This window comes from Sturnus vulgaris, chromosome 2 (genome assembly GCF_052056855.1).
Source record: "Sturnus vulgaris isolate bStuVul1 chromosome 2, bStuVul1.hap1, whole genome shotgun sequence".
NCBI lineage: Eukaryota > Metazoa > Chordata > Aves > Passeriformes > Sturnidae > Sturnus > Sturnus vulgaris.
The window spans coordinates 66,910,115-66,935,500 of record NC_142244.1 but is presented as its reverse complement, the minus strand read 5'-3'; the positions used below and the strand labels follow the sequence as shown (position 1 = coordinate 66,935,500).

The following is a 25,386-nucleotide window of genomic DNA, read 5'->3' as shown; positions in this document are numbered from 1 at the left end:
AATGTGTCTAAGCTATGTTTTGTTTAATTTTATGTATTTGAACCCATTTATAATTTTGGCCTTCACAGCATTTTGTGGTAATATACCTGATGGTTTAAATACATGCTAGATGAAGAACTACTTCTTTTTCTTCATTTTCAGCTGGCAACTGTTAAAGTTCTCTTACCATCACATTGAAACCAGACAGTATTGTAATCAGGAAGGGATGAGTCAGAGTAGAAGGGTGACTAGTTCCTTTCCTTTTGGTTAACAATTGATTTTGGCAAAGTAAACATGGGTTTTCCACCTTTATTTATGGAATTTCTTCTACTTATACATAATTTTTATTTTTTATTTTTTTAGCAAAGAAATTACTAATAATGCTGTAGAATTAAAAATGGGAAGTGCCAACCAATTTCACATACCTGTGGGAGTAATATTATATTTGACAGTACAAAATCTAAATCACTTTCTCAAATGTAGACAGGCTCCACAACTGTGAATTCATTTGGCTGAATGTGAATGCTTACATGATAAATATGTACATTTGAACTTGACATCTTCAGTTCTTTTTATGTTCGATTGAAAAAGAAGGATAAACTTTTAGAGAACAGTTGGTCTCACCCTAGATTAGACATCCATATTTCATCAGATGACTCACATTCTTAAAATATTAGTTTACCAAAATTTTAGGGTTGCAGAGAAAGAGCACAAACAAAAGTACTTAACTTTCTTAAAACCAACCCTACTGTACCTGACAATGAAAGGTCTCAGGTAGAAAATCTTCATTTATAACACTGACAAATTTTGTGATGAAAAGTGAAAAGTATGGTCTGGATAATGTGGACTGACAAAGTATTTTTCCAAATGCATACACAAAGAATAATCAAAAAGGTGAGACTTAAGTAAAACACTCCTCAGATTCATGATCTGGTGAATAGCTACCCTGTGAAACACCTAATGAACAGGAAGAAGAATGAATGATTAAATAATCCTGTCTTTCAGGTGAGAAGATTCTAAATCAAAACCCAACTACCAAAGATAGTTTAATTCTGAATGAAGTTGGTTTGACCTAGATGGATCACAGCTGCCAGTACAGGCTCAAGTCATGGTGAGATTTCATTTTATACAATCTGATAACTCTGAACAAGATATATTCCACTTCCTTTTGATGGAGATCCTGCCTTTTGCTTTTCTGGTAAAATGAACATGATATGGATGAATCAGAGAAAATAAGTGCGGAGCTCGTTGAAGACAAAGGAGAGTACAAGTGTTTATGCAAAGGTAAAGAGAGAAACAAGAGGGAAAAATTGTTTGAGCATATGGTACATGATGTACCTGAATGTACTACACTTTTTCTATAGAGAACTAGATAAGCGTGCTCTGAAACTTTCAGTGGCAATGTGGAGGAAAAAGAGGTGGACACAAAGAATACGCATACTTTGGTCTTCCCAGAGAGTCCACTCCTAAGGTGATTCTGTACCTTTTTTTTCGGTGACAAGTGGCCTCAAGATGTCAGAAATTTATTCCTTTCCTTCTTCCACAGAGAGATCCAATATTTCCAGACTACATCAGACAGATAGGAAGACATACAGCCTGTATGGCCCCTGTGGTTAAAAAGAGATACAAGGATCACTTCCATCTCTCCATCCATCCTGAGCTGTCAGGTGTAAAGCCCTAAATTCTGGCATGGTCTTCAGCTTCCTGCTCAGTATTAATCTCTAAAAATTCTCACAGATGCATCTATTTTCTCTGGTAAGATAGGAAGAGGTTTGCTTCTATGTTGCTCTTTCTAGATTCTTTATGAGGTGTTCATTTTGTTTTGATCATGAAAACACTTCCGGTGCATTATCTTGGCAGCATAAATCAGTTTCAGCTCAAGGTAAAAGCATCTAATTTTTACATAGTCTCAAAGCAAAAGATCAAGATATGTAATTTATACTACATGTATGAATCCAAATGCTCTTACAATACTCTGAAACAAAAGTACGTCCTCTATGGTCTTGTCCTGTCTTAGTGAATGAAACAAACTGAAAAGAACACTGAAACCTCATTGAGCTGGCCTCTTTCCTCCAGGCTTTGTAATATATTCAGTCTTCTAAAGAATTTAGAAGAAACAAATCCACAAAGGAACATAGAGGGCACAAACCCCATGCACTCAGATTTCTGTAGCAAGTAATAATTGTTCATCCTCAGAGGGAATAATCCAAGTGATCCATAATTTGAAGTATAGATAAAATCATCATCTGAAATTAGAAAATAAAATTCTTTAAAATATGGCTAGAATGCGTAAACTAAGCTGAGCAATATAAACCAAATTATGATTTAGGTTTTAATAAAATAGATCAAAATAGACAGGATAAAAACGGAAACAGAAAATAGAGTGTCTCCTCAACAGAAAGAGTATTGTGAAACTTTTTTTTTTTCAAGGCCTGACTATGAGAGTCTAACAAAAAAAAAAATTGATATAAATCCTGGGATTGAAGAAAATAGCATATTTTCTCATTTCTTGGAAATAATCTTCATTTATAGTAGGATATCCAGAGGGAAAATTCATTCTGTTGTCTTTTCCAACATAAACTCTAGTATCAATGTATAATAAATATGAAACAGCATTCATTAAGTTTTAAAACTGCCAAAACTATACTGATTGTCATGTAAGATGAAAAGTGGAGGACAAATGTCATGTGCCAAGAGACTGATCTTGTGATAACTTTTCCCATACACAACTGCCATATGTGAAAAAGTGGGGAAAGTTCATAAACATATTGTCACACTTTGGTAAGTACAGTTCATTCCTAAAGTGCTCCATATCAATAAACAGAATAATTGTATCAGTAGGAGTAAAATGTAAATCTGAGGAAAAAATACGTATCCGTACTGTAAACTTTGCTTCAATGTTATGAACTCTATATGTTGTTCTAAGAAATCACTTCCATGTTTCTAGCATAAACAACAACTACAACAACAAAATTATGTGTCCCAGGATGCCTAAGACGACAATACTGACATTAGAATAATCTATGGCACACAGAGAAACAGAGCACTCTTTCATAAATCTAGATTATTTTATTCCTCTTAAATTAAGTGTGTCTAGATCAGCAGACCTAGAAGAACAGATTCTGTCTTATTCCATGAGGTCCTGAATAGAGACCTTATAAAACAGAGAGCTCAAAATTGGAAACTGTTGGATAGAACACATGTGATTAAGTCATGGTAGTATCTGTGGCAACTGAAGTTTGGAAGTCTAAAGCACCTCAGACAGCTGACTTCTACATATGAAGAGATAACAGTGGAAGAATTGAAAGAAAGGCAGAAGTGGGGCTTGCTCTGCTGTTTGAGATTTAAAACAAACAGCTTTGTGGGTGTCCAGCAATCTTGCTAGTGCTGTATAGAAAAATTTCAGTGTGGGCGCTAATCTTTAGGCTAAAAAATCTGACTCGGTATTTCTTGTTTATGTTTCAGCCTCTGTGGCCTCTGCATTGCATGACAGAAGTCAAAAAGATATTGGTGTTCTTGTCTAAATATTGTGAAACTGAAAACTGTCTTTGTATTGAGTCAAAAGGGAAATTTAATCTCCTTAACTCCCTACAGTAGATTTTGTCCATACTTTATTATTACATTACAGTAGACCAGTTTCATAGTGGCAGGGGATGTCTAATATGTAAACTGAAGACATGATACATCAGAAATCTGTATTTAAATATCACAACATTTCAAGTTAAAGTACATTCAAATTTATGATATGTTTATTTATACTCTGTTGAAAAGATATGAACTGCGCAATGTTAAAGAAAGTAAAGAATGTTCTATATATTTATGTTCTTTCAAAGCACAGACTGAAACACATTTTTTTTGAGAAAAAAATAGTCTTCCTCAGTATCAGCATTTACTTTCAATATCTTAAAGTTTAGAAAGGGTTTAAAAGATAAATGTACAAAAATCATTATCTCCTATAATGTATTTTAAAAGCCTCAAATCAATATTTTAAATGTTAAACTATCATTAATAACTCATCAAAATGAGTAGAACTGCAAGTTCCATAAGCAACTTCAACTGATATTCAGTTTTAATAGGTGATTTTTATATTTAAGTAACTGTATGAATATTAGAAAAAGAAGAAAAAAAAATTGCCAAGAGCGGTTATTCTCATATAAATCAGGCAATAGTAAGAATCTGGAAAAAAAAATAAAGGACTGTCCATCAGCATGAAATTATAGACAGGATTTTTAGGTCATCCAGTTTCAATTGTAGAGTAACTATGGAACATTACCATTCCTTTTAATCCAGCTAGAGAGACATTTGAAGGTAGTTTCAACTTTTGGCTTCCTATCTCCTAAAAATTATGTCTGAGCATCATTCAAAGGGTTGCAAATGTGCTTTTAAAATTTCTCACTAATGCATGTCAAAGTTACATAGGTGAGACATCCACCAAGTTAAATCTGCTGAGTACATTTGATTGCTAGAGAGCTCTGCTAGTCAAGAAGAAATTACACTATAGATAAAATTACAAAGTTCTTTAAATGTTAGGCAGTTAACTCTGGCATCAACAGGCAAAACTTTTTCCAGAAAATTGGAAACCTAAGTGGAACTTAACTGGAGAGAAAACATCGAGGCAATGAAAGATGTGAGAAGACTTGACCTCTTCCTGTTTCTTTTACAAGAAAATAGCTGACCTTAATTCTAGTTCAGACACAACTCTTGAACTTGATAGGATTTGGCCCCAACACCAAACTCCCACTTTTAAGTACTTAACATTTAGAATTCACATTTTTCCAAATCTTTTGCAAAGACACTATAATTTAGATAGTTTGCATGACCTCCTATATTTAAGCAACAAAATTTCAACCCTGTTTATCTGAGAAACCACCATAGCGTTTCCAGATCTGTTCCGAATCTCCAGGCCAGTCATCTGTCATCTTCAATACTGTGTCTCATACCTGTCAAAGAGAGATGCAAAAAGGAAAGTTGTTCTACATTGATTTTGAATTTTACCTCAAATTCACAAAAGTAATTAAAACAATTATTTCCAAACATTTCCGTGCATAATGAATTAAAAAACTGATAATCATTAGCAAATAATTAATTGCAGTTAATTATCTTAACTTATGTGACTTTATGTTCACAAGGCCTCCATTTATGTTGACTTTACTGATACCTTGACTGGCATTTGTTGCTTAGAAAGGTTGAGGTCAGTTCAAGTGAAATGCTTCCAAGCAAAAGCTAGATGGTACAAGAAATAGTACTAGTGATTTAGTAGGCAATATTTTCTCCTCTGATTCAACACTGAATCAGTGTCTCTGCTTTTAAGGGGTGCTCTGCAGTTATAAGGATGATATTTCAGATGAAAAATTAGTTCTAAGAACTTGACATCACTATTTCTGGTCAAATAAAGTACAATTGCATATATTTGTCTTGTCTTCCTTGCAAAGTCATATACTGCAGCATTACATTTTATTTCATATTTCTTTATATATCACATTTCAATAAAGTTGGTGAGGATGGGGTTTTGAGGATTTTTTTCTGCTTTTCAGTTTTTGGCTGAAACTATAGAGCACACACTGGACACTTTGCCCCTTGAAAGAGCTTTCATGTTCTATATCCTTTTCATTGATGACATTTTTCTAATATAACTTTTACTGCCATATGGGTATTGTAAAACACTGGAGCAATGTTCTTAGGGAGACTGCAGAATCCCTTTCATTGCAAGCTTTACAGGACAACCTAGAGAGACTCGTGTCAGAGACAACAGCAGTGCGTCTGATCCAATTTCAATACAGAGTTGGATTGAATAATAAATAGTTTCTGACGTCCCTTCAAGTTCTACTTTCATTCCTCAGAGTTGATTAGAAGTCATTAAGTACTTTAATTAATGTTGCCTCGGTCCATGAAAAGTGTCAATAAAAGTACAAATAAAATAAAATAAAATAAAATAAAATAAAATAAAATAAATATCAAAGTGACTGACCATCAAGTGTTTCAAAGGGTAAAAGCCCAAAATGAAACAAAGTGGAATTGCAGAGACTTTCAAGCAATTCCATACAGGCATGTCACTGAGTTGATCTTTGACCCAGAAACACTGCTGACTTACAGTACAATATAAACACATTGACTTTCTACATAGTCACATTTTCTTTTTTTCCTGAGCACTTTTTTCTTCCTGAGCAATAATTGCACTTTCTCTCTGCAGTAGTCCCTTAACATTTATCAAAACACCAGAGGATATATGGAACACAATACCACAGCATCAGTCCTCAGGAATAAGGCTGATCCTGACAACAATAACCACATAAGCTACTTAAAATACAACAGAGTTCAATACTAATATTTCATTTGCAAATAAACAGAGCCAAATAGGCCCTCAAAATGTGTATCTCCCTTCAAAAATGAATTAAAACAATGTAATATAACAAGAATGGTTACACGTGCACAAAATATTCCCACTTTCTAATTTAATTTTAAGGTTGATATATATTTTGCCAAACTAAACAGTACCACTTACTTGACCTCTTACTTTAAATTGTGGAGATTCATTAATTTGATAGTTTTATTGCCATAGTGAAAATGATTTGTCTACTAAAAAAAATCTGGACAAGAATATATCTGGGGCAACATCAGAATTAGACATCAATCAAAATTGTTCTAATAAATAACATGGCAAGTGGCCAAACTCCCAGCCAATGTGAAAGAGCTGAGTTTCATGAAAATGAGCTCAACTAACCCATGGAATTATTTATTGGAGTCTCCCTAAAATTTCAACAGGCAGCAAAAGGGATTAAAAAAGAACAATGGAGGGGAGAAAATAGATATCAATGCATGTGTGCATATAACATATTGTGGTGAGTTGACCCTGTCTGGATAACAGCTTCCCAGCAAAGTCACTCTCCTCCTCAACTGAACAGGGGAGAAAATTATGAATGGAAGCTCATGGGTCAAGATAAGAGCAGGGAGAATTACCAATAACCATTGCAGGCAAAACAGTCTCGATTTGGGAGAAATAATGGACTATATTACCAATCAATTCAGAATAGAGCAGTGAGAAATAAAATATCTTAAAATACCTTTCGTACTCCCATAAAAAGTGAAATACTCTATGTTTCAGCTGAACTTACCTTCACTTCTTTTTTGTCTTTAAAGGATATTCTGCAGAAATACTTTATATTCATAAAATGAATAGATGAAATAAATACCTGAATTTTTTGAGGAAATTAGTAAGGCAGTAACACAAACTGACTTTAATATCCAATAAAAATTAATTGATACAGTGTTATACACCGGAAAGTCAGATTGCATGTATAGACTAAACAATACTTTATAAATTATCCTTTTTTAAGAGTAGAACATGAAAGACTGCATATGTTTAGAAATGATAGACAGATGAAGTTAATTGAATGCATTTCCTATCTTAAACTATTTACTGAGATATAGGTGAAACATGGAAAAGTATAACTCATTAGCCATGAGAGTTATGAAGTAGGTATGATTTTATTCAGAGCTGAGGTGCACGGGGATAATTCCTCCCAAAGTATGCACACCGAAATTTAAAACTACTGCTCTATTTATTCCCTAAAAGCCTAGGATTACACAATACACCTGATACATATTTATGTCCTAGCTCCGCCTAGTCTCGCCTACTTTCGCTTCGTATTCAAATGAACCAAAAAGTTCTTTTGCGTTTGCACTTCCTCAATTCAGGGGTCGCTGGGGGACTCTGATGAAGGCTTCTAAACTCTTCATCACACTTGAACTTTTCAACTTTGTCTTCGGGGTATGCATTTTATCCATTTGGGCACATTCCAGGCTTTGAGTTTAGTTCTTGCTGGTTTAGGATTTTGGATTTATTACTTATCACTGGTAGCCTTGTACTCCTCACCTTGTTTGTAAGTTTTGGCTCCTTTTATCACAAAGCAGTCTGCCTCTCCTCCCGATTTTTGCAAGCGTAGTAAATGTCAGGCATTCCTTACTGTCTTGGTTTTTGATGAACTATTCCTTATTTTACAATTCCTTGTCTCATAGGGATGTCAAGACTTCTAGGGACTGTCGACAAATAAGGGCAGGGTTAATCTGCCTTGGTTTCTAGTCACCCATTAGGCACGCATCAATCCAGGGTTTTTCATTGTCTGTGGAGAAGGATCAGTATCTACAGGGACCTGTCATCTCCCTTTAGGCATTTAAAAGAGGACAATGAGTCATCCTTAGCTTGTTTCAATCTATTGTATCAAAAAATGATAACTAGCTAAGCTAGGGACCTGTAAACTTTATATACCTCAACCTAGGGCAGAAAAATGATAGAACAAGCTGAGGGGGAACGAAAAAAGCCTATCTTAATAACAAAGATGGTTAAGAGTTGGTGTTTTAGAAAACAGCATACATGGCCCCTGTCAGAAGGAAAAGGCTTGTTCATTATTTCCTACCTGGTTACAGTTCTCCTTGGGCTATAATCTGTCAAATGGATTTGCAGACACTGTGACCCAAATAAAATATATCTGAAAATGTCACAATTTTATTTTTTTGGCAGAAATTCAAGTAAAATTGTACTCCATATATTCTTCATTTTAATTGCTTTAAGCTTTCATTGTATGCCACATCCTGCAGGTCTTATTTAGTCCATATCTAGATATTTTCTTTTAAAGTCAAAAATTTGGCAAAATATGCAGAGCTTGAAGAGATGCAATGAATACTCCCAGATATTTTTAAAAAATGAAGATGTCAATGGGATTTGTTCTCTCTCACTATCTCAAAGGGACCATCAATAGGAGTTATAAAAGGCTTGGTTCTCCTAAAACATTAGGCTTTCTGCTGAAAGCCACATGTTCTGCTTGTGAAAAAAACAAGAATGCAATCCTATTCCTATTTTCATGTCACAGTGGCCTTCTCAGAAGTTATATTTGAATCCTTATGTTTCTGATTCAGGTTATTGTAGAGTGAGTTCTAGAATTCCTCTGAATATCTTTACTACTAATGTGACCTTGGAAGAACTGTCACTGAGTTTTACTTTCCATTTTATCCAAGTTGCAATTTTTAATATTCTGGCAGAAATAGATGTTTGTATTCCAGAGAAATGTCTACAACTGCAATAGAGTTAAAAGTTTTCATTTTATAAGTTTTAAGGACAAAAAAATGGGACAAAAAGAAAAAAAAGTTATTCTTTAATTCACTACAGGATTTTTCCAGAACCTCTCACTCAAAAGACACATACTGAATCACTTGAGTATCCTCCTCTGGAAAAGAGAAGTTTGTCTTGGTGGTTTACATGTACCTTGAATACTGCCTATTTGTCCTTGAGAAATGTTTGACTTCTTTTATTGAGCTTTCAGAAACATTAAATCTTATGGTGCTATAAGCTTTCTATCATTACTTTGACTGTGTAATTTATTCCATCTAATCAGTAAACCACAAATGTTCTTCACTTTTATATCCTTCTTTTGATCATGCTCTAACACCTCAGCATTACTTTAAAAATAAAATTTAAAAATTTCATCTTCATCTCAGCCCTTGTTTCTAAAGCCTCCCTCTCAAATGTTCTGCACTCTGCTTTCTTTACCATCTGCTTTGCTTCTTCCCAGTCTGGAAGAAGTTCATCCATATTTTAGCCAGTTCTGATGGCTAAAGTTTAGTTGATGACTGCTCTCCAGGTTGCAAATCTTACTCCTCTATTTTATGTTTTTCAGATTGTGACAAAATAAGTTTCTGTGATCTAGAGGTGGCAATATAAAGGTAGGGATGCTGTGACATTCACAAGAATAGTTTCACAGCCTTTGTTAATGTATGACTAAGTAATATAACAAAGCTGGCTTAACTTTCACATTTAAAAAAGTGTTGGTTTCCTGATATTTGGATTTTCTACATGAGCTACACTGGATTGGCTGACGAAACAGTGTATAAACCAAATATTCTCTGCTTTTTCAGTTAATGAAACCCTAACAGAAGATACTGCTTTTTCTGGCTCACTCTGCCTTAGAAATTCATAATTGTCTTTGAAAAGTGAGTTTTCAACTATTTTGATCACATTCTAGAAAATAAAGTAAACAAAGAAAGTACCAAGTCCTTTAAAAATGTCCACATCTCTCAGATCATTTATTCAATTTACTTGCTTGTATCTTATCTCTTTACTAGTCTGGTTTCTTTAGCAGCAGGAGAAAAAAAAAATACATTAAAATAATACATATCAACGTATTTAAATAATAATATTTAAATAATGAAATTGAAATCCAGATTTTAAAAGCTCTAAAAATGGAATATAATGCAGCAGGCTGTTGTCATTGGCCAACAAAAATTTGAGGGGCTCCACATTATAAGCCAAGAGCTAAAAGGTGGTTACAGGCAATGTTTATTGTTTAAATAATATTCCACTAAATTACTCAGAAAATTGTTGGGTAGTAAATACGTTACCAGTACATAAAGCATTGTAATTGAAATAATCTCAAGCTATTTTGAGTAAAGTAAGTAGATTTATGGAACCCTGTTAGACATTTCTAATTGTCTTCAAGGTTTTCATAAAATGTTGAAAATAGTTAAAGGAAAGCTACCTAATTGGGTCATCATCCTATTTTTTAGTGAAGTGGCACAAAAGACACAGTTCAGTAGTTGAGGTCTATACTTTTTAGAGAAGCATTTTAGAAAACAGTATCAGACATCGTTACTTTGTTTAGTTAAACTAAATCCATTGTTTTCATTTAGACCACTACAAGTAGTATAAGGAAATTCTTCTTGTAAATTATAATGGCATTTGTAATTTTCTTTATGCAAACTGCATCGTGTTGACATGGTATTTAAAAGCCACAAATATTCTGAATACTGCTAATTAAATTATCTGAAAATCTGGATTAATTATTATTTATTTGATACACATTCTCTGTAGAATGAATTAAATACAATAGCCAATAACACATTCACTACTGCTTGATCTACACCATGGTAATATGCACAGTGGTTCATCTACCTGTAAGACTGCTGTGTTATGACATAACGACATGCTGTTAGAACTAATTGAATGTTTAAAACATTTAATTTATACATAGAATAAAATGAGGTAAGAGTGCTTTGTCTGCTATTGCCATTCATCTGAAACAACCTTTTTCTTTGTCATTATCTGTTAGCTTACAATTGGCGCAACAGTTCAGTTTTTTGGCATGTTTTCATTTTCAAAACTGTGTTTGAGTTATGTATATGCATATTTTAAATAAAATGAAAAGCAGTTCATGAACAATAGCATTGCATAGCAAACTACATGTTCTGTTGAATTCACAAGTAATCTCAATTCTGAGCATCTGCCAAGATTAGTCTTTGAAATCACATCATGTTGTCTCTTGTGCACTTACGGTATAATAACTTGCCATAAAGTAAAACCTGCAGCTCAGAAACATAAAAGCCCTTACAGTTTAAACTGGTCTGTGGATAACTCACTTAGATTATGCTGATGTCATTTTCAGGAGTGCCTGATTTGATCCAAAGTTAGATTTATTTCTCAGACTCTGCTTTTCCTGAAACACATAGATGGTAATAGGTAATTATTTTGGGGAAATAAAATAGTTTCCTTAGTGTAAATACATGTACTTCCAGTAAATTACATTCAAGTTTAAATAATGTTACTTCAGTCTTGAAGGAAGCTATTCAAACATTATTTATTCATCTCAAGATGATCACAGGTATTTTAATGTAGGCACTTCTTAAAAAAATAGAATAAAAGACATAGAAGGTGAAGTCACCTCCAGAAAAACCACAAGGCCCTTTCAACTGGGCAAACCCATGGGAGAGGTCTATCTGTCAATCTGAAATTAATAGGAAAGACTGAGAATCAAAAAATTAGTGAGACTGAGGGCTTGCAGTTCATCAGTCACCATCATTTAAATGTATACAAGTTACAGGTAAAGCACTTGCTGGAGAATCCATTCAAATAAGAATTATGCACAGGTCTCATTGAGTCAGAACTAGTGCTTAGTAGATTAAATATATGTTGGCATAACAAGACAATGAGAAAGAAAAATTTGCTATCTGGGCTTTTACAAATATAAGAAATTCCACTACAAAGGTATATAAATATTAGATGACTGAAGAAAACTGTAAGCTGGCTGAACGGTCCATGATTGAAGGCTATGGCAAGATAGAAGACTTGTAATAGAATCACAGAATTGTTTGGATTACAAGAAATCTATGAAGATCATCTAGTCAACTCTCCAGACATGGGCAGGGACATCTTTTACTAGACCAGATTGTTTAAAGCCTCATCCAGCCTGACCTTGAACACTTCCAGGGAGGCAGCATCCACAGCTTCTCTGGTCTCACTACTCTTCTCATTAAAAAAATTCTTCCTTATGTCCAATCTAAACCTACCCTCTTCAGTTTGTAACTGTTGCCCCTCATTCTATCACTGGAGACCCTGGTAAAAAGTCTTTCTCCATCTGTTTTATAAGCCCCTTTTATACACTGAAAGCCCTTAAGGTGTCTCTTGTAATCCAGGCTAAGCAACCCCACTCAGTCTCTCCAACAAAGACTGGTAGTTGCTCATCAAGATAATAGTATACATCAAAGTTTAAGAAAGATGGATACAATCCCTTTTCTGAGAGTTGATACAGTTTCTTAAACCCATGTTAGGAAGGCAACCATTTTTACACAGGAACCAAGTGAGGGAAACCAGTCACACCAGTCACCAGTGCCAGCCTGTAGCAGGTGACACACTCTTTGATGTTTCAGGGAAAGAACATTGCTCTCACAGCAGTGGCAACCTTGTGGTAAAGTCTACAGCATAGCTCCTGCCTTCTTCACTGAACTTTGAACTCTGGGAGGAGGTAAGGCAACGAGGTCCGGGCAAAGCCAGGCACCTGCTCTGGAGGGTCACAATGGCAATAACAGCCATTCACTAGGTAGAAAGAAGGAAAGAACTTATGATGACCTGCAAAATACTTCTTGCCAAATGTGTCCCAGATGAATAAATAAAGTTGTGTCCCAATTTAAGTGTATGCACTTTGGCAAAACAGTGAGCCAGTAGAAACTACAGTCATCTCACTTCACAATCTTTCACTCAACCTCATTTCAAAGGGATATTTTCTCCAAATATGAATAGAGTGTATTTTCACACTAATTTTCTTTCACCTTCTGTAGCATTTAACACCTGTCCAGGATTTTAAAGCTCACATAATTTATTCTGCTAGCAAATTATAGTCAGTTAAACAGATACTTTGATTTTTTGGTAGCTGACTGGCCATTTGGATATTTCTCTACAATTAATAAAATGGGAAATAGAGCTCAGATTCACCAGCAGTAACTGTGTTGAACAAATGCCAAAGAAGGAATGAGTTTGCAGAACAAATGAGGAAGCGGAAGCTGTAATAATTAATATAAACTTTCTTTCATGTACATCAAATTCAAACAAAATCAGTGTGCAACAGATATTACAGGATACTATTTTTTCTCTCTGCATTTACTTTCTCCTTATTCAAAGTAAAATAAAACCTTTCAAAACAATAAAGAAATTTCAATTATATTTGCAATAGTATGTTGACTAGATGCTTGATCCATGTGGACAGTTTTATGAATCACAGTAGCAAGGAACAATATCACTGAGCTATTTAAAATTTTAATTAATTTTCCTTAAATTTATATACATTTGATTGATAAAAACTCAACAAATAATGGCAGGAGTTACTGATGAAAGCACAAATAGGTTTTGTTTTCACAGGCCCTTTTAGCTGCTGTTCTTGTATGCAAGGTAAGAAGATCAAAGTGAATATGAGAAATGTTTGAAAGCTGTCGATCACAAATTCTGCCTTAATGTATATATTAGAGAGGCTGATAGAAACCATGTATTCTGCTGAGTTTGTGGTAGAACTGTTGCTGCTACTGTCCTGTTCTGATCACAGGTCCACCCAACACTGCTCCATGACGTAATTACAATCAAGAATCACCTCGGGTCTTCAGATCCAGTGTGTATTTTCCTTCAATTCCAATGGGTTGATTTGATTACACAGTTTGGAAAACAATCTTCAGGTGTAAAGATTTCAACTTGAACTATTTGCATGCTGAGGCACAAAGACAGCCTAATCCTGAACTGCGATCACTCAGAAAATGGGCAGAAAGGGTTAAACCCCTTCATCACTTGCTTACTCAGACTCCCCTTCAGTACTTTCCGAATAACAAAATCAAGGCAGCTTCTCTTCCTCCTCAAGGCAGGAAACTTCTCTTTCCTTTTTTTGCACAACACGCAGATGGGCACCTATGCCTCAGAGATCCTATCTCAATATGAGTAATGAACGATAAGAAAGGCAAAGAAAGTGGGGCAGCATACAAAAGGATGAAAAAACTAAACATTATGTATCATATCTAACATCATGTCCTTCCTCTAATTAAATTACTCTGAAAGATGTCTCAGGATATAGCTCACAGAATATGCACAGAATGACCTAAAAGCAATATTGGGGCAAATAACAGTGTGCATTTCCTTCATTAGGATCAGTATTGAAGAGTTTTAAGCAACTTATTTTCGATAGGTATTGCACCTGTTTTGAATAGATCCATCTGTGTGATAGTTTTTCCATCTACAGTTTAAATACAGATGAACCAAAAGACTTCAGTATAAAAGAACTTTGACATACTAACTTATCTAAAGTGAGGTTTCATTAAATACATGAAAAAACCCACAACAAACTAAAATATATTAAGCTGACTGAAACACAAAAAAAACCCAAGAAGAAACTTAGCTTTTCTATTCAGACTGCATAAGTGACAGACAGCTTTTTCTCCATTAAATCTTAAAGAAAAAAAGAATTTACAAGTATGGGATTCATACCTTCATATTGATCTTCTGAGGTAAATTCATATGATTAATTACTCTCTTCTAGTTTTCATTTCTACTAGAAAGTTTGCATCAAATATGGTTTGGAGTTGTTTTTGAATGAGGGGGGCAAGTTCTGAATTTTGTCCATGGAGTTGAAATTTTATAGATGCTTTAGTTACATCAAAGGATTTAAATATTTGCACAGTGCAGAAAGAATACCTGCTATTTGTCTTTAGTACCTTTTTTTTTTTTAATAAAATGTAGGAAATATGACTAAATATATATCCAAATGTTGAAACTATAAAAGTAAAGTGAGAAAAACAGTAAGGTTTGGAAGATATGTGGAAAACAAGTAACTATTATACTAAGGTAAACAGCTAACTCATAATGAGCTGTGAAAATTAAAAAGCTTTGAGAAAGATTATTCCAAGTAACAAATCCATGATCCAGTGAAGAACTTAAAATGTAATTTTGGCCCCTTTTAATAGTTAAGGTTTTTTTCCACTGCATATAGTGAACAGCTTCACTCCCTAAAACACATTAAAAAAACAAACTTGGAATAATGCCCCACAAAGTCATAAGAACGACATTCTTTTAATTATGTATTCAGTATTTAAAGACTGTTTTACATTAGATGAATTCTTACAGCCATGTAATTTTCAAAGCAAGTAGCTAAAAGATTTATATAATATTGTATATAGAAGCTTTCTTCAGCTAATTACTTTCCTAATATCACGTGAGTGAAGAGCAGAGGAAACAAAAGAAGGTGAGGAAATGGAAAGTTTTCCCCACAGTAGACCTGACTTTACTGGGAAAAAGTTTGAAAGCTGTTTTTAAATCTGTATATACAGCAGTAGGTTTCTCTAGAGTTTCCAAACCTGTACGTTGAAATGGGTTGTTAGGCATTGCCTGAATATCATTATTCTGAAACAGCATTAGCAAAAGCTTTTCCCTGCTATCCCAGACTAAACAACTTTCCTATATCAAAATGATCCTTTTCAATGGAAACTGGATATTTTTACATACTTTTTTTAGCAGTTAGATCATATCTTGGTGTAATCAGCCTTGATGTAAATCTAGTCTACCTCTCAAAGGACAGTGTTATACTGAATAAAAAATTGCATAGACTCTGTTTTCCCATACACAGTTTTAAAAATAATGGTAAAGAAAATTATACAGAACTGTGCTGTTCAGGCAGACTTCTAATGAATCCAGGTGATTGATAGGATTTTCTATAAACAAACAGCCACACAGAAGCCATAAAATGGAAAGGAGGATTCATAGAATAGCATTATACTAATCCCAAGGAACTAATTCTAGTGATGTACTACAACAGCCGCTGTGTACTTTCCATTCACCAAAACTAGAAAATATACTGCAGAGACCACTCAAAAGTTTAGTGCTACCTTGCTGTGCTTTACAGCAAATCAATGTAATACCTGTTTCTAGTGCCAATATTAGGATTTTGTTGGCAGTTGTATAGATTTGCCAGGGTTGTGGTTTAACCCCAGCCAGAAACTCAGGTCTCAGCTCAGGTCTGCAGCTACTCACTCACTTCACCATGGTGGGATGGGGGAGAGAACCAGAAGGGTGAAAGTTAGAAAACTTCTGGGTTGAGATAAAGACATTTTAATAGGGAAAGCAAAATCAGCACATGCAAGCAAAGCAAACCAAGGAATTTATTCACCACTTCCCATTGGCAGGCAGGTATTCAGCCATCTCCAGGAAAGCAGGCCTCCATCATGTGTAGCAATGACTTGGGAATTAAAAGTGCCATCACTCCCCTTCCTACCTTCTTCTTCCTCCTCCAGCTTTATATACTGAGCATGACACCATGCAGTCTGGAATATCCCTCTGGTCAGCTGGGGTCTGTCTGTCTCTCCTGGCTGTGTCCTCCTAGCTGTGCCCCCTCAGCCTACTTGCTGTTTGTGTGGAGTAAGGAGCAGAAAAGGCATTGGCTCTGTGTAAGCACTGCTCAGCAATACCTAAAGCATCCCTCTGTCATCAACTCTGTTTCCAGCACAAATCCAAAACAGAGTCCAATACTAGGTACTCTGAAGAAAATGAACTCTACCCCAGCCAAAACCAGTACATTCAGTTTCCAAAAGAAATGGACAACCATTTTTTCTTAATTCATGGTGGGTAATACAGCACATTTCTTTCTTCATCTAAAAGTTCTAATCTTAGTGGAACTTTTTTACAGCAACATAATACAAAACAATCAATAATTGAATTTTCTTTGTGAGTACAATGTCCTCCACTTCCCTCTATTCTTCTTTCTCGAATATTAGTTTTCTTCTTACTTCCTTTCCACCCACCAGACATTACTGAAAACTTTTTAGCTTTAGAAAATGGACACATTCTAATTTCAAAACCTATCAAAAAAAGAATAGACACAGCCTTTGCAAAAAGTTTCAGAATATATGTAATTTTGTAAATCTCAATTATGTATGCAATTTGATTAGAAAGCACATGCTGGTCTTAAACACATCTATAATGCCACAACAATTATGTGGGTTTTAGTATTACAGTGTAATAACATATGTTTTTAAATTGGTTAGACATTTTAACTATCACTCTCTGCTCCTCTCTAACAACACTTGTTGTGGAGATGTGTGATTGACACAACCAGTAGTGACATATGACAGCAGAGAATGTGGGCCTGGAGGAGTGGGGGAGCAAACAACAGCTACTTGTCAAAATTACATGATCAAAGTAGCCAGAGATTTCAGCGACTTCTGTTAAAAGAAAATAAACATAAAAGAAAAAATTGCAGAAACATACAGAGGTCTGCAGTCAGAATTTGCATATGCAAAATATAACAGAGGAAAAAAAATGCTTTTAATGTCTTGTTTCTCTAGAGTCCCATGTGGTAGAAAAAATTCTTTATGAGGTACATATCTATGTAGTTTATATAATAATGAAACTGAACATCTTAATTATTAATGAGCCCTTATTCCTCCATATCTGTGAAACATCTGTCTCCTTTTATGTTATCAGTGACTAATACAAAGAAACCAAGCAAATTCTTCAGATAAAATTATTTGGTCAATGTCATATAAAACATCATTCAGGTGTTTTGAGTTTTATTAATAGCAATAAACCACTATGTTTGTAAAGTGGATTAAAAAAAAAAAACATATTTTTTAAGGCTTGACAACCTGTCAGACTAGAAAGCACAGAAACTATGAGGACTGCTTAATGGATAATTACAGAAACAAGTAACAAGTATAGTCCAAGGGATTATTCCTCAGCAGTGGCCATGTAACAAATAATGCTAATTACTTATTAATAGCTTTTTAATAATTAAAATGGATTTCTAGCATCAACTGACCTTGCATGCCATACAGTTTACAGAGACTTTTATTCTCTGTGTCACACTGGGTTTTCTTACATTCAATTGAAAGTCTTCAAGGATGAAGAGGATGCACCCAAAGATGCTACGATAATTAATTGCAGTATGCATTCAGCTTACGAGTAGTGGCCCCTGATCTGCTTTCACATTTTATGGAAATCTTTAATAAATTAAATCCTTTCTTTAGGTGACTTTAAAAGGTGCATTAGATTGCTTCCTGACCTCTCTTTAATAAGATGAATAAGATTCAGCATCCACAACAAAGATGCTATTTATAGATGTTATTTATAAGAGCACGTAGGGACAGGACAGGGGACAATGGATTCAAACAAACAGGGTAGGTTTAGATTAGAGATTAGGAAGACATTCTTTACTGTGAAGGTGATGAGACACTGGAACAGGTTGCCCAGAGAAGCTGTGGGTGCCCCATTCCTGGAAATATTCAAGGCCATACTGGATGGAGTTCTGAATAATTCTGGTCCAGTGAAAGGTGTCTCTGCTCATGGTTGAGATGTTGGAACTAGATAATCTTTAAAGTCCCTTCAATCCCAAGACTTCTCTGATTCAGTGATTGTCAAATCTCTCTGTAAGACACATTGTTCTGAAATACCCTGAAACCTTCCCTACAGAGTGAGAGGGCTTAACTTATATCTACTATTTTCAATGCTTGTACATGAAGTGGAAGTCTGGCATACTCTAACATCTGAGATAAAGAGGGTCTCTAAAGGTCCAGTTCACCTGAATTTAATGTTTTGCTATAAATGTTTCTAATAGAAATCTGCTTGGATTTATTTGAAGTTAGTAAAATCAGTCTTGAAATGCATATATCTTGGTTCAGACAACACAGATGACCAACAATGCGTTAAAAATTTTTGAATGGGCTTTTACCCATATAAACAGCAAAACTGTTACTGCTATGACTCTGGAGTCTTAGCAAATTGTAAGGACTTAAAGGGCACAGTTACCTTTCTCAAACATTGTCAAGGCCACAGAAAGAACTTCTCTTGCTAATTCCAGGCCCAGTGGAGGTGAGGATGATAAACTTACTCTAAAATTCTCTTAGTTTTTAAGTACCACAACAGCACTGAGTTACTGTTACTCATCCTTATCAACATTATTCAGAAACACCCAACTTGGGGCAACTGAGTTTTTCAGTGTACTTTTGGATTAGTTTGTGTCTAGATTTAACTTATTTTCCTTTTGATTTTGTGATGCTTTTTTTTGTTTGTTTGTTTGGTTAGCTTGGTTGTTTTTTGTGGTTTTTTGTTTCTTTGTTTGTTTGTGTGGTTTTGTTTGGTTTTGGGGTTTTTGTTTATTTTCTTTTTTTTTTTTTTTGACAACTTAAAGGATTCATCCATCCACTTCCCAAAAGATTTTCAGAACTAGAACAGTAATAGCCCAAAACTATTCATGACCTTCCTTTAAACTCATATAATGGTAACAAGAAGCAATTACATGTCAAGCAAACTCTATTTCAAATTATACAAAGTATGGATAGTCAAAATGGCTTAATAATTTCTAGTTTCTAATTTCTTGTATTAAGCTTAAGTGTATTGGCAAAATATTCATATCAAAACACTTATGCTAATGAAAAAATTAGTTCCAAGCCTTTAATTTTTATAGCACAATTACTAAATGACAAAAATAGTGGAATTCACATATAACTCGCTTAAAGCATGAAGGACTCAATGTTCTTAAATTAGAGAATGATAGCAATAATACCTTGTAAAAATAATATTTTTATAGCATCTTTCATATTGGAATATCAAGAGGTGCAATAAATATAACCGATTCTTTCAAAATATTACTGATTCCTTCATGCAATAAACTTGCAGATAAGAAGTCACTATATTGACATTCAAGTTATCAAAAATCTTGACATGAAGGCAAAACCAGTAAGTAAATTGGGCTCCTCTGGTTTCCTCTGGATAGAGTACTTACATCAGAAGCCTGCAGAAAGTTCTCTAAAGTGCTATTCATGTGACTAGGACCATAGCCACATGTAACACCAAGAATAGACTTTAATTGCAGGTTTAATTTTCAACAGTCATATGCAGAATGATTGCTTTATACTCAGGAAAGAAATATGCTACAAACATAAGGCTAGTTAAACATTCGGTCCCAGGAAACTGTTAAATTAAGTTGACTGGAAAAAACATTTATGATCTATTGCAGATATTTAAATCTCAATAGATTCCATTTAAAAGATGACATAACTCTACACTTGCATTGGGCTTGCCATGTATTATTCATATTTTCCATCCATTTCCATTTGCAAGCACACTGTTAGCAACTTTCACATATTTACATGCAGCAGAACAATAGCAAATTCACTTGCAACTTTTAAATGTCATCAGTGATCCTTTTGGAAGGAACAAAATGGTAATTTATACAAAGGATAATATCTCCCTCGATTTTTTTTATGACATGTCATGACCTAACTGAAAACCATAATTATCTTTCTGGAATAACTGTAATCTTTTGATTAATAGGATTTTATGAGTTGAAACTGCCTGAAGTTTAGACTTACATTTAGATCTCTTTTTCAGAAAAATAAATTGTCGATGATTCTACTTAGTCCAAAGGATCAAAATTAGTTTAAATTCAGTATACTAGATATCAGAATAGAAATAATCTTTCTTGAAATTTTTAAACTGTTTTCTTTCATTGTTTTTCTTTGAAAAGGAAGAAAAATCTCGAAAGAAAAGAAGTCATCTATTATCACTTGACTACAGAAACAACTTGAGCTTGCAAATTAGAGTATGAATGTTTACCAACAGATCTAAATAATGGGTTGCATATTGTTTCTTTGATTGATGAAGTTATATACCAAGAGGGCTTCTGGTTTTGTTTTGGCTTGCTTTTTTTTCAGGAAAAGGTCACTAATAAATGCAGTCAGTGCATTCTGTACTTCATCTCTTGGCACACAACCTCAATAGCTGAAGTGAAAAAAAAAAAGGCTAATCATTCTAGAAATCTTGAATTACTGTCATTCCACACACTTCTCATTCTCCTAGAAATGGGAACTTAATCAAAGCTCTAATGACAAGTTCCAGACATGGTAATAAAAGCAGTCTGAGTCATGGTGATGTGTTGTCTTCAAACAAAAAATTTCAAATCCATTCTGCACAGCTTACCTCCTGGAAATCTCCTGCTGTAATCAGGGAAATATGCAGAGGCAGCTGTTAAGGACCAGTGTAGGCATCTATTATATTATTTCTTCTGTGGCTGCACTTGCAATTCTTCTAGTAGGCTATGAAATTCTTACATGCACACAGCTTCTGTGTTCACAAAATACAAAGAGCACACATGAACAACATTGAACATAGTTGCTTATAGTTAGACTAAAACTATACTTTAAATAAAACAAAACATATATAGCAATATATTGCATGACTTTTTGCCAATTTGTTATTTCAGACCGAAAAAATTGTGTTGGAATCAAGTCCTGGAACATTAAACAATGGTCTTGCTGGACATCCTTTTCTGCATTTTTTCTCAGATAGGTGTTAATCTTTTTTCAGCATTTTTTAGATCTTAGTTGATCTGTAGAAGTTCAACGGTATATGTCTCCTTCCTAACTCGCTACAATTGTGTCTTCTGATCTTAAAAGTAGGGGTGCTTTATCTAGTTAACGTGTGCCAAGGCATGAAACTGACCCTTGCAACTGCACGCACACTCCCACAACAAATTTCTCCCCAGAAACAATCTTCAAAGTCTGTAATGCTTTTATTTTGTCATGTGATATATGCAAGAGTGACCTCAAACTTCTCTTTTGCCCCAGTAGTCTGTATCTTGTTCTCAAGGACATATCATGCTTTCTTTTCTGCTTCCTAGTAAACTCTAGATATTTTTGGCAATTTAGTTTCCTAATATGCAGGAGTTAGGAGAATATTCACATGTTTTGACTTTTGGTATTGAAAATTAAAGGATAAATTATACCAGACTCAAATTAAAATGAAGAGTCTTTAACATGTTTGTTAATATTGTTTTCATTCTGCTGTTGGCTTTTCTTTTTTTCTGACTTGACTGAGAGTGCTGAAAAATTACAAAACACAGAGAAATAGTGAAAATAGTAAAATATAGACTATTTCATAAAGTATTTTCCTAATTTTTATGTCTACTTTAGTCTGATGACATCTATTTCCTAATTAGATGTATGATTCTGAACTGAATGCAAGGGACAAATAGTAATATTTTAAGGTCCAAATTTCATATTCCTTAATGCAGGCTTCAAACTTGCTTTCATGAACATCCTGCCAATAAGCTTATTCGATGAAATATTTACAGACATCTAGCACAAAGGGGATGCAAACTCAGCTTAAGCATACTTCCATCTCTTATTTAAGCAAGTACATAAAGACAGCTTCGAGATATTAAGTAAGCTGTACAAGTCATTGACCTATATAATTCACAGAACGGTACCAGAGCAGACTTCTGTCAGTGACAGATAGACTTGTTTAGCAGTCCATGGCATCCTCAGTGAGTGTATCAGTCTCAGTGTACAGTAGGAGTATCTGACAACAACAACTCTGTCATGCTAATTGCTAGACCAAATTTTATGTTTGCTTTATGTGGGGATAAATTATTCAGAGCAAATAACTTGGATCACCATGTTAGAGCGCTTTAGGGAAGATATTTACTGAAATTAATTTATGCTTTAAGAATATGAATGGTCAATCAGAAAAATGTGCACAGCATAAGCTGTCTTAAAATATTCATTTTTATTTTTGGGTAAAGCTTATGCATCAATTTTCATTTTACATTTGTGTGTAAGGAAGGAGTCATGTAGAATCTGCTTATAACAAAATCCCTAAAGGAATATAATTAAAAATGTTGATATTTCATTTAAGCAATTTTCTCCTTATCATTTTACACCACATAGGTAGCTTAACAGTTAGACTACCATGGAATATTTTTGATATTGCTGGGACTCTGACATGTCAATATATAAAATCTAAATTATTAATTGATTAAAGAAAGCAGACACTAGTTTCTTCTAGACAAGTACTTGAATGAGAGAACGTAATTAAATTATCGATAATACAGACCAAGCAGACCCACCTTAATAAATTGCGACCCACATAGTCTCGTTTATAGAAAATACTCTCTATTATTTATACAATTGTAATGATAAACTAAGAGGTTTTAACCATAATATTAAAACAGATCTTCATTCAGTATGATTTTTATATAAAGCTCAGTTAGATTTTCTGTAGATCACTTTATCCACTGCATCACTTGGAGCAGTTAGCTTTCACATTCTGGAGCAAGGTCTCACCACATTGTATTCTGCCTCAAAGGCAGCTCCCATGGTTCACTTCAACCCTCAAAATTCAAGCACTCAGTCTGACTTGTAACATCCCCTCCTCAGGAACATCTGATAGTTGGAACAAAGAGATAAAGACTTCTCGGAAGTAAGCACAGTGTGATCACTCTGCCATTAAGAACACAGAAGATGGACATTGTTAATCTCGATATCATATCTGAGGCTTCCTGTTGGAAACACTGTAAAAGTCTTGCTTGTTTTCTCCTTTAGAACATTATATTCCCATAGATGGATTCTTGATACTGAAGGACGTCACTTTACCTTCTATTTCCCTCACCATAAAGATTAAATTCATCTTTCTCTTGCACTCTTTTTAAGTAGCACATTTTTCACTCTAACTTTTTTCTCTGAGAGACCCTTTGTAAGTGAACTGGTAGAATTTTATATAATTTTACTGTAAAAAACAAATATAAATATAACACAGCCTCCTTACAAGGTTTAAGGAATATACTTTTTCCATCCACTTCTCTCTGATGTATCTAATATTTCAATTATTACATTATTATTTAGTACATCCTTGGTTTCAGTCTGCTTGGCTCTGAAACAACTTTCTAAATGTACATTGCTAGAAACATGAATATAATTTTGAAGAAACAGTTAACATGCAGCCTTTCTTCTTTTTTTAAATTTACAGTTGACATTCTGCAACCATCATCTGATGGTCACATATGTGGTGAGAAGAATGGGATCCAGAAAATCCCTTTCTAATTCTGTAGGTACTTGCCAAACAGGTAGAGATATAAAATGTGCTACATGCCCAGTGTTGTGCACCTGCTTATGACTAGAATTGCCAAGGTTCTCTTCTGCTTATGACTACTTTTCACAAAGTTGTTTGTAGTCTATGTCTGACATACAGCTAACCCATGCTATAAGAGCTAATTATGCTCAGAGCACCAGTCACATAATTTTTTCTCTAAAATCTCTGGTGGGATAACACCTGGTAGTACATAGGGGCAGTGATAGGTATGTAGTTAATTTTTGCACTTAATTTTGCATAAAAGATTAGTAATTAGAGTTTATGTTCAAGGTGAAAACCCTAAGTTTTGTGTCCTCCTAAGTCTCTAAATACTTCCTCTGGATTCAAATCTTTTTTTTTTTCCTTTCCCAAAAGAATTTAAGCTTCCATCTGGGAAAGAAGGAATGTATTTTCTCCACATTTGCTAAATCTGTAGAATCTCACAGACAGATATGAAATCTTTGAGAATCATATGGTAGGCAGAAGAGAAGTCAAGAGATAATAGCCATATAACTGAATTTCTAATTTGGGAACAAGAAGGCCATTAAATCTGATTTCTGTTTATGTGTTTGCCATTTCTTAATATACAAATAAAGTACAAATAGAAAGTAATTCTCTTTGATGAATGGTCCCATCACCATGTTAACAGTCTAGAAGTTTCTCTCTCTCATCCCATAAATCTTCAATTCTTAGCTGTAGTGTCAAAGCTCTGTCAGAAGAGCTGAGGAGAAACCTTCCTCCTTTTCCACTGGTTAAGTCACTCTCCTGGGAAATACAGGTTTGAACTGCCTCAGGCTGAGGAAGCCACAGAAATGAGATCTGTTACATCTTGAATGTGTGCTCTAGGCTATCATATGAAAGGTGGACAAGTCTAATCCTTTCAGACATACTTAAAAGGAGACAGAGGGGGAAAAAAAATCTTGTTTTCCAAAGAAAGATTGTCAGCCTAAAAGGAGAAAATTTCACCCTGTTAATTGCCATCTTAAATAATAAGTGAATTTTTGGCAGTGAAGGAAATGCCTGCTATTTTCTGTCGGGTAATTTATGTGTTTCCCTGCTTACTGTGTTGGATAATAATGTTTCTTAGTGTTGAGTATTTTCTCTAAAATATACATGGAAATTTAACAGTTGATGAGAAGTTATAAATTTTATATTAGGAGATAAATGGTTGTGTATCGATATAGCCTTCTCTCATTTCTCTAGCCTGGTTCTGA

General features: G+C 34.4%; 1 long non-coding RNA gene across 1 annotated transcript; it reads right to left on the bottom strand.

Annotated features, from left to right (window-relative positions):
• Positions 1–4,661: 4,661 nt before the first annotated feature.
• Positions 4,662–21,283, bottom strand: LOC148224832 (uncharacterized). Its single transcript, XR_015801968.1, has 3 exons — positions 21,245–21,283; positions 11,386–11,462; positions 4,662–4,919 (listed from the first exon to the last, which is right to left on the bottom strand). It is a non-coding gene; the product is annotated as an uncharacterized LOC148224832 (long non-coding RNA).
• Positions 21,284–25,386: the final 4,103 nt, after the last annotated feature.